This window comes from Patagioenas fasciata, chromosome 11, assembly GCF_037038585.1.
Source record: "Patagioenas fasciata isolate bPatFas1 chromosome 11, bPatFas1.hap1, whole genome shotgun sequence".
NCBI classification, from domain to species: Eukaryota; Metazoa; Chordata; class Aves; order Columbiformes; family Columbidae; genus Patagioenas; species Patagioenas fasciata.
In genome coordinates this window covers 10,537,655-10,552,458 of record NC_092530.1, presented here as the reverse complement: position 1 = coordinate 10,552,458, position 14,804 = coordinate 10,537,655, and the positions used below count along the sequence as shown (strand labels likewise).

The 14,804-nt window shown below is 38.5% G+C and overlaps 1 long non-coding RNA gene across 4 annotated transcripts in view; it reads right to left on the bottom strand.

Annotated features, from left to right (window-relative positions):
- Positions 1-14,804, bottom strand: part of LOC139828837 (uncharacterized) — a 352,305-nt gene that overhangs the window by 93,215 nt on the left and 244,286 nt on the right. For all 4 annotated transcript variants that reach the window (XR_011740842.1, XR_011740840.1, XR_011740843.1 and 1 more), the window contains one exon: positions 3,283-3,367. This is a non-coding gene — a long non-coding RNA (uncharacterized lncRNA). The remainder of the gene's footprint in view (positions 1-3,282; positions 3,368-14,804) is intronic.

Here is a 14,804-nt window from a genome sequence, read left to right as displayed (position 1 = left end):
AGCAAGATGATGTTTAACTCACAGCAAGGCATTCGGGCGCTACAGTGCACCGACTGGAGCAGGCACCAAAGACAGACAACTGTCATCCCTTCACCTCGGAATTTTGTGCTTTTAATTTTTAACGCTTAAATGGTAGCCCAGTTCTAACCTTGCTTGGAAGTGGCTCCAGTAACTCACCAAGGCTTTGATGAAGCGCCTGGGGCCATCTGCTCAGATACAATTGCAGTAACAGGAGCAAGCAAAAAGGAAAGTGAAGCAAACACTCAGCAATATTCTCTTTGCTTTAAGCTTTTCTGTTTGAATTAAAATGGAACATCCTCCCTTTCCCAAGAAAAGTCCTACTTGAAATGTTAAAACCCTCAAGTGGTGCTGGGCTTGTCTGTGCTGCACTCCTGATGCCTTCAAACCTTTTGAAGATTTCTTGGCATTATAAATAGGAAAAATATTACATTAATTGAAATTTGATCTAGCTAAACTTTTTAAGTTACTTCTTCTAAGTGGGGTCTTAGTGCAAATGGGGGTTTTTTTGCTGTTAAAAGAACAGGAAAATGTAAACTCCATATATTTCTCCTCACAATAGTTCAATTGTAGCGTTTTTTGCTTTAATTAGCAGAAAAAGAACTTGCAGTAAAATGTGGACACATTATTATAAAACAAGACATTAATATTTTCCTTTTGACATTTTGCTTGGTGTTTCTTTCCATTAGAAACAAACAAAATTCAGGATGATGCTAAGGGTCTGCATTAAAACCAGAGAGCATCCTTAAACTCTTCACCAGTGTAAGGTTCATAACGTACAGCTAACACAGATGCATGAACGACGCAGGGACTGGCATGAAAACCCACCCCATATCCTATATCCTCAGAAACAATGTTTGCCTATAGTTGGGTCACCCTCAAAATACACAGATGATTCCTCCTGTATAGGATGAGCTTAGAAGGCAGAAGGTTTCTTGTTTAAACAGGCAAGCCGTATAGTAACACCACCATTCTTTCTTTTATTTCTCTTACAGAAAATACAGTCAGACAAGAGTGTATTTTCTTCAGGGTAATCTCCACTTTGCATATACATATTTTTAAGAGCAATATACGCTCCTCACTCATGTGATTTCAGCAAGGCTCACTTCATTGTCGTTGCCTGACAACTCAGTAAGACATAGCAAGTAACAAAACTCATCAATTTTCAATATCATGCAGGTTCACTCCAGCAACCCTTCCTAATTTTTAATGCACCCTACTCTTGAGCATAACTATTTGCTATTACAGGGGAGGCTGCACAAGCATATGGTGAGTGGAGGCCCAGTGAGCTGGAACGCCCTGTTTCCACTGATATTCTGCAGAACCGCTTGGCTACGGGAGCTCAGCAATATATCTTGATAGGCTTGACTATGCAGCTATAGATCTAGTTTGCTTCCCACTCGGATGTTGTTCATGCTTCAGCTATCATGCACAAAATTAGCGATAAGCAATATTAAGCAGAGCACTCTGTATGGCAGTTCTGCCCAAAAGGGCTGATAACAGATCCCAGCCTCTTTATGCTTTTTGCCTTTACAGGAAGCTGAGTGACTGCTTCCCTGGGAAGCAGCAGCAGATAAATATTCTGAGCTTTATGTTAATGCAATGTCTGTCACATCCCCCTTGCACCTTTACTGGGAGCTTTCAGCATCTTGGTGAAAATACTAAAATGGAAGACCTTTCTGCTAGCAATTTTTCAATGAGGATGCGATGATGCAGAAATAAGTAATAAGGATATTTCAGCGGCTTGCCGTGCATAAAGAATGCATGATCTTCAGAACAAAACCACTGATAGCAATTAGCATGTATTTATAATACATCTATGAGTAACTGTATTCTTACCTGGTTATTGCAGGATACATACATAACCTTGCAGCTTGATGTGCTGCAAGCCCACAGATTTCTTAATTTAATGCCTGCTCAGTCCATTATGAACAGTGAGAAGCACATAGAGCAATCCCATCTTTTATAGCACGTGGTTCAGAATATCACTCAGGAGCCTCCATTCTGGCTCTTCTGTCTTTGTCCCATTCTAGCAGAAGCAGGTTTTCCCAGAGAAGTCTTAATAAGCTATTTCCCACTCTGTTTGAGTATGTTATTTGCAGGTTTGGTGTTATTTCCCCTTCAAATTTAATTCATGTGGCCTGATATTTTCTTTAAATTGTCTAGAGGTTTCACTTGTCCCCACACTGTCCACCCTGTGTGCTGGTGCCACTCTATGACCACTGCTGCACAAGCCCTTTGCCTGTGAACAGGCTGCCCTTTTGTTCCTCCCAGATTATTTGAAATCACATTAATAAAACTCTGAAACAAAACAGTATATCCAAAGAACTGCAACGAGACATGCTTCCTTGTCCCTTTGGCAATACAAGTACACAAAACCATTCCAAAATTCTCCAAGAGCCGCAGCAGGTGACAAAGGTGTTTTTGAACGCTGTCCTTCCACCTTCCATCTTGGACACTCTTGTATATTTTGCCTTTAGAACCAATATTCCAAAGCTTCCTGTATTCTTTACTGTCATTCCTTAGTATTTCACTCTATAGTTCTGCATTTACTGGGGCTAAAACTTTTTAGTTGGAATGATTTGCTTTCATCTTTAAAATTACTGGGCATTTCAGAGGAGAAAACCAAATGCATGTTCAGATAACAGACTGAAGATAAGGAACCAAAGATAAGGAACCACAGGAGAACACTATTTGTATCACTATGGCATATATGTGTATGTGTGTGTATATATATATATATATATATTTTTTTTTTTTTTTATAAGGAGGGTATCTGATTAAGTTCAATAAGGTGAAAGAATCTTTATGTTCCCTGTACATCAGCCTACAGCATGACCTGGGAAACCATTTCTCACAATGCCAAAGCAGCTTATTTTCCAAACCCCTACCCTCACCAAAACAATAAGATCGAACTGAATTTTTTCTGCTGATCCTAACACCAGAGCACATCTTCTCTGTTGCAGATAAGCACAGAAGACCATTCACTTTTGTGTGCACCTGTATCCAGCAAATGATGAACTCCTGAATTCACTAGGCGTGTAGAACAAGAGCCTCAGCAGATGCAAGTATGCTGACTTACCGTAAATGAAGATCCAGCTCCTGCTACAAAATGAAAAGTGTATTCTCTAAGTCTCAAAAATCTTCTGAGTCATCTGACTGATAAACTATCAGAATTTAGTCTGATTGTTCTATTTAATCTTAATGATTGCCTGGAAGCCTCTAAGGATATTTTGTTTGAGATTAAGAGAACAGCATACTCACATGAATGCCAGGTGCCTCTGTGCTTGGTTGTCCTGTCTCAGAGCCTCAGAATCCCACATCAGCACCACCGAACACTCCTGAACTCCTGTACAAGGAAAAATGGACAAACATTTACATGTTGGACTTACCTTCTTCAACTTTATTTTTCTTGATAGTGTCCTTAATATTTTAGGTAAGACAGTGTCCTAGGTGGGCTATTGGAGCAATATGCTTTAAATTAACAACCAGTAGTATAAAATGAAAAACCACTCAAATCTGTCTCAACAGTTTAACAACAACAAGAAACTATGAAAAATTTGTTGAAAGGGTCAGTATTATTTGTATAATATTTTATTTAAACTCTGGCCACCTTGTAAGTAAGTATTCTCTAATTTTCACGTGGATTAGCAGCTGTGCCCTGTTAAGAGAAGGGCAGAGTCACTTATCTGAAACCCATGCAAGAGTTGTGAGAAACCCAAGAGCACCGAGCTCTGGGGACGTGCAGTCTGTTGCCTCGTAAAGGCCTCTGGGGCTCCTTAAAAAGATTTTAATAGGATCCTACAAGAACAGCTTTGATTATCCCATGCTGTTTCAAAGATGTAGCAACCAAAGCACAGAAATCATGAATCTGAAAGGCGGCTGACAAACCTAGAAAAGAAGTAGAATTTGCTAAGACTCAGAAGGAAGATTTATATGTCAGATGACTGACTGTATTTCAGAAGCTGTCATTTCTAGGAACATCAGTTGGAGATATTTGTATTTATTACTACCTATACAGAGTCCCATACACAGTACAATGTATTTGTAGGCATTCAAGTCACCAGCAAAAAAAGACAGAAAGAAGGGAAGTAGGAGGGAAGGGAGAGCAGTTTCATGTGTATAAACAAGGTGTTTTCTTAAGACTTAATTTGAATACATATCACCTTTGAAGGCTTGGGTTTACTTTTCCATCTCAGCTCCCAAATCAATTAATTTTGCTCATGAGTTTCTGTGTACTGTTCTTGGGAATTATTTTTTTTGGATGAGAGTCATGCTATCCTGAAGCAATTACTAACTTAATTTATAGTGAACTTGGTACAAATCAATTCTGGAGTTGTTCTTGAGGGCTTTCCAGGAACCCTGCCATCCCAAATGCCCTTCTGTCAGCACAGCCTGTTGCTCAGAGACTCTCATGAACACCCAAGGTTTCTTTCTTCCTCAGAGAAACAATCATATACATTATTCAACATGCCCGAGTAGAAATATTACATTATTTTCTTACCACACTGCTTACTGGCATTCAAATACAATGTTATAGACACATCAAAATCTTAAAAAGACATTAAAAATTCCGAGAATACTAAATTACCCCATGTAGGTGATCTAAAGTGGTTGTAAATTAATAACCATGAAGAAAGTTGAAATTCAAAAGTTCTGACCAGGTAATTTAAATGCCTGACAACATCTGTAAAACACTAGAAGACACAGTCTCTAATGTCACCATCTTATCTCATCTTTGCTGAGTACTCGTACGTGGTTTTATAAAAATACATATATCCAGAAGACTTCCAAGAGAATTACTTCTCTGCAGGCCTGGTTTTGTTTCTCTAATCATTCAGCGCTTTTGTAAGTGGCCACAAGTATATAAAAACCACTCCATTATCGGTATCTTTTGGACCTCTAAAAACAAGAGATGGGTTTCCTGGGCTAGAGGAAACTCAGACTATTCAGCTGCTGCTTCCTCAGCAATTCCACATGCTGAGGTTTGCTACAGTTTTTACTTTGGGTCACGTCCTGAATATGCTGATTCCTTGTTAAGAGAGTAATCAAGCAGTCAAAATAAGAGACTCTCCCATTGAAGTCTATTGAGAAAGTTGCAGTTAGAAAGCAGAAACTGTGACCTTTTCATTATGGGTTTGGGGTTTTACTGGCAGGTGGGTGTGAGAATGACAGTCCCTGCGCCTCCTCCTCCCGCCCCACCGCACACGGCTCTGGTTTGCAACCGACTCCCCACTCTGCAGCTGAGGTGAGCACGAAGTGAAACGATTAGCAAGAGCACAAGCAAAGAGCTTTGATTTTGATGTAGCTCTACACACACAAAAGCAAACATGAGAACTGAATTCAGCGGGACTTTTATCACATATACATTGAAAAACAGTGCATGTCAAAATAAATAAGTGGCAGAAGCTGTTGAGTCCTAATAATGACTTTCCACTCATAGTGTCTTAAGATTCAAAATACACCAAAAAATCCAGCTGCTGCTCACAGGATTGTGCCCAGATTTCCTTGGAGAGGTTAGAAATCCATATCGATTTCTTTCATGGTGACTAAGATGCATTTTTCTTACTATAAAAGCTTTCAAATTCAGATATAATTTTGGCCAGTTTCTAGGAGACTGTCCTTGGTGAGCAAGGCATTCACAGCCGGATTTTAAAAGACCATAATGATTTAGCAGCATGCAATCCATTGATTTTAGCAGATGATGAGGTGTTTGCTGTCAATACCCTGTCAAACCTTACGTTTCCGTGGGACGTTGACATACAACCTGGATGCACACAGCGGTTTAGCAATAGCCCTGATGTAGCTACATCTGCCTAAGACACACACAAGGCAAGGTTCAAAGCGAGGAGTAATTACTGTTATTAGCCCAGGTGATACAACTGAGAAAAAAAACTGATAAGCTTTCAGGTACATAAAGTGTCCTTTAGGTCTCTTATTCAGAGACACTGATCCCAAGAAGCCTCGTGCAAACCTTATTTCCAACCATAATAGTCAGCGAAGTTACATACATGGCCTTCTCCCAACAAACCCTGCTTTGCAAGTTGCGCTCAGCTTTGAAAACGTGATTTCTGCAATGCCAAAATATTTAGCACGTGGACAGGTTACTGGTTTGTGTGCTGCCTAACAAATTAGGCTAAACTAACTGGATTAATGTGTTCTGGTAATATTAATTGGCCATGATGCCTTGTTATCCTGAAGCCTGTGTTCTGAAAACTGCCAAGAATTACAACGTTGTAGATCTACTACTCAACTGCTGTAAATATCGAACCAGTGCACAGGGCAGAAAACAACTGTGCAAGTAAAGGCAATCCAATCTGGCTTTATTTGACTCTGTAATAATAGTCGTTATGATCAATGGTGATTATGAAGTATAAATAGAATCTAGAATTCTTATGAATGAATAAAAATCCATAGCCATTAAAATAACTAATGCATCTATGTCATTAGTTTTCACTAGTCATCACCAAAAGGAAATCTCAGCCCTCCAAAAATCTAAAACCTGTGTATTTCCAGCTACACCAACATGCTTTGAAATACGTTAATTGAAAGTAACTGATAGAATATAATGCAGCATTTATCTTGGTGCAGGTGACACACGGCACATAGCAGAATGTTTTAACAAATGTTTTATTTAAAGACAGACTTGAAAAGTCTGTAGGAGTTATTGCCAGTTTGTCAGCTGAATCACTTTATCCTTTGGAAGAGCTTTTTATCATTATATTACATTATTCTCAATTTCAGTGCAGGCCAATTTATAGGATAAATGCACCTCAGTGTCACTGCATTCCATTAATGAATATTGAAATATTATTTTGGGGCTTGTTTTTACGAAATTGTTCTACTTTATATTTTGATGGGCACGCTACTAAATGACATATGCATTGAAAACTTGTGTTTCTGTGATAAAAAGAACCAAGATCTCTTTTTCTAATTCTCCCTTCTTTCCCATACATAAAGAGTCTACTCATTAATTCTTAGATTGAGAAAATATTTATGTGTAGTGTAGCAAAGTCTAAATCCTGCATGAGAATTTAATTTATCTTAATGGGACCATCTGAATGGAACAGAACTGGATCCTTTGTGCTCCGTATGCAGCATTCACAGAGCAGATACCGCTCCAGTACACTGCTGAAAAGCAGGCTATAGGAACAGCATTTCTAATCATTGAAAATCAATCCGGCACTCTCTGGTATTTGAAAAATACTTACACTCTCTGGAAAGAAAAAGACATTCTGCTTACATTTGAGAGATTGACAGATACTAATCCTCAAAATGTGGCACAACACTATCTGTTTTTGAATATGTGAATAAAATCAAGGATGTTGTTTGAGTGTTTTGGTTTAACTGAGTAGAAACGTAAATGATTTACTGGATTAATTAAAATACTATGAACTTTATTCCTTGTCAAACTATTTTAATTTGTAGATATCTGGATTATTCACCTATCTGTCTACAGGAAAAAACGTGTGTGAGACTGACTTGCACAGATATCTGTAGGAAATACTGTGTCTTGTACTTTCTGTAGGAGGGAAGCAGTTGGGAGATGAGCAAGAAACGTATGAATCTCCTTACAACTACCATCTATATGTGCCTCTCTCCTCACAGGAAATAGTTACCTGACAATTTAACCAGTAGCGTGGGTTTCTGACAACTTTGCATAAGGTTTGTTTGAAGAACATTCATATTTTTAAACCTCTGTAAGAACATTTTTTTCTAAATATATTGTAAGCATTGATCTGAACAACATTAAAACTAAAGAATTAAAAACGACACAAAGTAAGTTTTGTCTTTGCAATGAGAGCTATAGTTTGGCCTCTAGCAAGCAGGGAATGCCACTGCTGCCCAGTTCACACACAGCACAGCATCTTTCCAGGATCAAGTGCATTGCTTTACTTGGAAGGACTTCTGTTCTTGTCACCAGTATTTTCAACATTGTATATTTATTTTAACTATATTTTTATCTGTGCTACCTCAGTTTCATGCAGTCTTCAATAAACAGATAACAGATAAATGTTAGAGCTAGAATAACTGCCCAAGCAACCCAGTTTTGGCAGCAAAATGAACCGGTGGTTTGGCTCTGGACACTAATAATGGAGATACAGTCAATCTCTCCCATGCAGCTTATAAGAGCTTCAGTCCAATAACTTTTAGATGTTTCCTTATTATCAATGAGTTAGTTTCTCATGACGCAGTGTTTACATTAGACACAGAAACACTGTTTCTATTTTATAGGGAAGTAAAATTTTTCAACCTGAGAAGAGACCAAACCCCATCTAAAAATGGGCTAAAACCTTCTTCCAAAGAGTATTAAGCTTTTTTTGAAGAAAGGACTCCTCAGTTAGAAATATTTGTATTTAAAAGACAACAAAGCCTGAAAAATTTTGACTTGGGGGCCCAGAATTGTCCTTTCAGAAGAAGAACAAGAAGTCTTGATCAAAGACAGAACCCAGAGGCGTCCCTGGTTCTCTACCTTTAGGAAGAAAAGTGGTAATACTTTAATGAAGAAATAATGAAGAAATACTTTAATGAAGAAAACAGGAAAAAAATGTTCAAAAGCATTATTCTGCATGTTTAAGGTCCTCCTTACAACTATTACATTTAATAAACTATTTAATATATAAACCCTCCTTTTTAAAAATGCCCTTGAATAAAGAGCTGTGTAACCAAAGCTTTGGATCAAAAACCATTTCTGATAATGTTCGAATGCCCACTTCTTCCTTGGGTTAACAAGAGGAATACTAACAAGTTTTTTCTGCCATTCCTCTAAATTTCTGTTTGTCAGCTCTGTTCTGGTTTTATGCTGACAACAGCAAAATCATTACATTTCTACCCAGTGGAGGTTCCAGTTGCAAACGTCAAATGAATATCGATTTTCTTTTTATAACTGAGAAAGCTTTAATAGACAGAGCAATAGTAACTCCTGGTAGATAAACCTGGAGTTGGGACAAAGAGCTAATGTTGTGTTATCGTTGTTAGTGCTCCTGGAAATGAGAAATGGAAAAGTGCTGAATAGGCAAGTGATTCACAGTTCCTTTACCTGTGCTGAAATCATTGGGGTGGCACCTAAAGTAAAATCTGTTCGGGGGAGTTCTTGTATCTCAAAAATACTCCACAATGATTCTTGACAGGCAGGTCTATCTAGCAGGAGCTAATGGGAACTGGAAGCAGGTTGCAAGCCAGACAAATGCATTTGCTTTGACTGATCACCTCCATCCTAAACCAAATTAAATCAAACCAGACCTTTAACTGAGGGTTCGGAGGTTCTACATAATATTTTCCATACATATTGTTTTCACTTGTTCCTGTGTCAGAGCAAAAAATAAGACCAAACACACAAAAAACAAACCACCAAAAACACAGGACACTTTTAAGATCCTAGAAATTCTGGCTGTATCAGAGAATTTCGGCTTTTGTAAGAAAAAGTTTTGGTTCCTTGTGGTTGTGAAAGATTGGCTGAATTCTCACAGAACTTTATATCAGTTTAGTAGTATTTGGCTTTTCAAGAGAAATTAGAAAACACTCATTAAGGATGCTCTTACTTCTTAGTCAACATCACCTCTGTGTTTTCTACTTAGATAGGAAAACCAATGAAAGTAAAGGTAACAAATCTGAGTCTTTTCTAACACAAGCCTGCAATTAGCCTACCTGTCACACAGCACCGGACAAACAGCACCTGATGATTCATAAAAGAATTCCACAATTATAGGAATAAGACATCTGTCTTCTGCAGTTTTGATAAGAGGGAAATTAAGAGTTTTCTCCCAGGGCAAATCCATATGACTTTATATTCCAAAACCTTCTTTCTTCAGGCCTTTCTCTACTCACCTTTACTCACCCTTGCAAACACAGCTAATATTATTTGACGTGAAACTTTACAATTGAGGTCATTATTCTTAGATCATGGGAAAATCAACTCCTTCTCTAAAGAATATTTCTGCTACTGAATCAAACAAGCTACAGGTAACTAGGAAGGTGTTCAGGTGACTCATTTATCTTAAGTCTTGTCTAGTTAATCAGGACTCTTGGGGTCTATTTCTAACACAACTGCTGACTTTGTAGATCATTTGGAACAAGTTTAAAATGACTGGGTCTCTGGGCAGGTGTTGCAAGGCTTTGTTAATTTAAACACATCAAACGTGCTTATAATTTGGCAGAACTTCACTCTATAGTCCTATAAGTACTGTAATTCTAATAAACTTAAAATAATACATTCAACACTAATGGACTAATTTTTATTTTCAATAAGGGACAAATCAATTTTCTCTGGAATTAAAAGATGTTACGTAAATTATTTGAGTTGAACAACATTCTTTCTAGAAGTTCATCAGCTTTCATTTCTAGATTGGCCCTGGTTGACAGAAAGCACCAACTAGAAGCATCCCAACACTGGTATTTCCTCCCAGCCAAAGACAAGGTTTAGTCGAACTACAGGGAGATTTATGCCAACACTGCAGGCAGTTTAGCTCCTCTGTGTACCAGGACTCCAAAGACTTTTTATGCAACTCCTTGGGGATGCGTGTTCTTTTGTACCATCTGGTCCAGGCTCCAGAGAGGAACTAAACAAGAACTGTTTGGTCTTGAGACTTATTCAGCTCCTTTAGGAAGCACACCAGAAAAAGCAGAAAGCTAATGCTAAGATTGCAGGGGGAAAAGTGAAATATGGGTGGGTGGGGGAATAAGGATACATATGCTTGAAAATATTGTAGCTTCAGTGATTTTAAAAGGAATCATAATAGTTGTTAATGACATGATGTCAATATGCTAGAACTAAATATGTAAAATGTCCCCCTGATGTCACATAACCAAACTGGCATTTAGTCAGCCTTTTTTAAGAGTAACTGTGCAACTCCACTTCTCATTCCTATCTGTTGGATTCACAGGTACCAAGATGAAATGCACAATACATTTTTATCACTCTTATTATAAAGATGCAGACTGATGTCTGAAGCTGAACAAATAAAATAAAAGTAGTAGGTATGCCAAACTCTGCAAATCACTCTCCCAATACCTATCTACAGCACTTCACAAGTATTTTGAGATAGAAGAATGGAAGACATACTTTCATTATTAAAATATTAGGATAACTAATAGTGAAAATGCACTATGATTTTTATATAAAGTGATTGTCTAGCACTGAACCAACACGGGACTTGGGCTGTGCCACTGCACGGCACACAGGGTTGTTTCATTATACATGTGAATGTCGCAGCCTTCTGACTTTATGGCATGGATTCCTGCATCGGTGTGACTTACTGTTGTTTTAACACACTGACAGATCTCAAGCTTCTGTATTTTATTGCTCATAAGCACATTTTGGGCCTGTATCAGCACTAAATGAGTTTCTTTTAACACGGATACAGTATGCCCAGCTAAACAAATTGGTTTTTAGGTTTAAAGTATGTTTCCATTTGCTCAGGGAGTACAGGAAATACAGTGAAGGAAGAAAAAGTAAGGAAGCTCCTTATTCATCTGTCACTGATCAGTGAAACACAAGTGGATCAGTACACAAAGTGCTAAATTCAGCCATATATTTATCTCCCTGTTTGTATTAAATTAATTACTCTGCCCATTCAAATAAAGAATAGTGCTACGATAATAACAACACATTTATCACAAAATATAGTGAAGGCTTCAATGGCTGCAAAGAACAGTCCCTGTTATTGACTTCAGCACGAGCCAAAGACCTTCCACAACTTCATCAGAGCCAGTGAGAGTCTGACCAAATAATAATATTCCAAACTACACGGTAATATTTTCCTCAACAAAGTTATTGACTCATAAACTTACTCTCTTTCCTACTCATGGGAATAATCTTTGACTGAATCTGTTTTTTTGAGGAGGTGAGGGCAGGACCAAGTCTTGGTGCTTTAGCAGGGCACTGCTGCGAGCAGCCCAGCCCACCAGCTGCCAGCATAGAGGATATTAACAATGTAGTTCATGTATAATGTATATGGAAAACAGAATTCAGGCAAAGAAAGAAGTTTTACTGCTCTGCCTGTTTCCAGTTATCACATTATCAAGCTGTTAAAGGTTGCCCTAAGCAGTAGAAACTCTAGTTCTAATTTAATCAGTAGAAGCACTATTGCTTGACTTCTTTAGTTCCCATCACTTGTATGATAAAAATAAGACAAAATAAGTAGAAATAAAGGAAAAAAAATACTTGACTATGTAGAGGAGGGCCAACTAGGAGTTGAAAAGAGAATGAAGAGGAATAAGTTACAGTAGTAAATATAAATCAGCTTAGCAAAGGACAAAGGGAGGCACAACAAATGATGGTAGTGTGCCCTGGGGAGAAAGAAGCGATGAGTTTCCTCCGAGGGAAGACCGGAATGCAAGAGAATCGTGACTGAGTGAAGTCACTATTTCTAGTGACTCTGAAGTTTTAGTCAACCAGAAGCTGGTCAGATGTGGTCAGAAAAGGAAACAATATCTCTCTGATGACAACAAAGGCTCCTAGCCTCAACGCAGGAGTTAAAGCACTGTCCTGGAGAGAGGAGACACTGTGAAACCCAGATTTCTACACTGACATTCAAAATTTAAAAGTATTTAAAATGCTTTGTAAGAAGAAAGAAATACACTGATGCCACAGTCGGTTGAATCATAGGAAAATCACTAAGCTGAGGAAACTGTAATCACTATAATTAAGTGAATGTTTAATTACTGCATTTCATGAATAAGAAGGCATGTTTGCAATGACAGCCTAAGGCAAAAGATAACTCCTCACATGAGGGTGGCCACATGCTACATGGGGAAAAGCCCACAGAAGCAACTTAGGTGAGCACTAGCTTCTCTCCCAACATTATGTGCCGGTCAGCAGCACCTCAGCAACCCTGTTGTGAAGCAAGATCACACTGCAATATATGCAACATATTATATGCAAAATATGTTATCCAAAACTCAGAGCAAAATGCAAGTCAAGCAGTGCCCTCCCCTATCGCCACGCAGGACTGCTAAGGGGTAGCAACGGGCTGTGGCCAGATGTAAATTCAAGGGCCAATGTGTAGCATGCAAAGTGGAATACAAGATCACGTATACACGGCACAAGCATTGTCTTCTGAAACAACTCTCCACTAACCTTTGTTACACTGATGAGGCACAACGCGTTACATGTGTCTCTGTAAGTGTTAAAAGACTAATTACATCAATATGCTACATTAATATGGTTTATTTGATGGTAATATGACGGAAGCAGACTAACGGATGAGAAGTAGCGATGTGCACTTTGAGGAATCAATTGCTGGGAATTGGACTCTCATTTTCAGTGTCAGAGCAATTTTATTTAATTTTGAGAGGATCTGGAGATTAATGGTGGAAAAACAAAGACCTTTTTCTCCTTCGGTTAAGAGCAAAGGATGTACATTACTGACCAGTAAAGCTGAAATGAGCTGAAGCATCGCTTGCCAGAAGATCAGCTGCAACAGGCAAATTCAGTTCTGGAATTTTGGCTGCAGGACTTTGTCCCCAAAAACATTCTATAAATCAATGACTGATCACAATATAACCCTCTCCTTTATTTCTCAGGAACTGCAAAACTGAGAACAGGATATTATCATGCTAAAAACCTTAAATCAGTTTTTTCTGTCTCTGACAGCACAAGTGTTCATTTGAGATTTAAATGATTTTCTAAAGACAGATGAAAAACAACTCCAATAGCAAAAGCTACAGTCACAGTTAGAACAAAAATGTCATTATTTTCCTCCACACCAGAAATTTCCTGAATTTGATCTTTTCACTAGCCCTTGATGATAACGTGACAGAAGAAAGGGAACACTGGAGATAAACTAACAGAAGCATAAAATTCGAAAATCAGATTCAGACCTACATTTTAACCACTCAGAGTTCCCTTCTCTTACATATCATGGCCTTGGGAAAGCTTTTATGACCACCTTGAAGGAACTGGTCATGGTATCATACATTTAAGTAGTTAAGAGCACAGGAAAATGAGTGATGAGGGGACACATTCACAAAGTTCACCTGCTACCTCAAACAATGATTCAACCTCATCCAGGGAAAGATTTCACGATTCCTGCCACTCAGTGCTACTCATTGCCTAGCAATGGAATAAAACCACACTCACTTAAGAAGGGGTTATGTTTAATATTTCGGTATATGCCCAACCAGTCAGAAATCATTAACTCATTTGCTCATGAATACTTGTCTGCTCTGAGCTCTATTTTAAACTTGTCTGCACTAGGACATATTTTTAGTTCTGTTTCATTTCTGTGGAAAGTGTAAGAAGCAGAACATTTTATCTCCTGTTCATAAAGTAGATATAAATCATCCCATTCTAAAAAGGTGGAGCAATTTTAGCTCTAGTTCTTTTGCAATCAATTTGATCTAGCCTAAAAGAGAGGTCTCATCCTGCTCCTAAGCTGGTTCTCCTTATCTAACTCAGCACATCGCAAGCGTTCAGCAATTTGCTTCCACTAAGAGAAATAAGCGGGGTTTTTGTTACTCGAATTATTGCTCTGCTGTGGAAGATGGGAATGTGGACGGAAAAAGGCAGGGGCTGTGTTATGGTGGAATAACCCACTTGCAGAGAGATGGGCTGTGCTGACTCCTCCTCCTGCATTACTGGAGCGCCCAGGTAACGCCAGGAGGTTCCCCAGGGCCTCCCAGGCAGAACCCCTTGCTGGACCTGGAGAGCTGGAGACTGACCAATAAACATTAATCCTTGTAGTTTCACAGGAGAATTTCATTCTCTCTTGAGTATGACTGGAATAACTAAGCCAGCCTTCAGAAATGCACAGTGCGTTCAAAATTAGGCTGGTCGATGCTCTGAG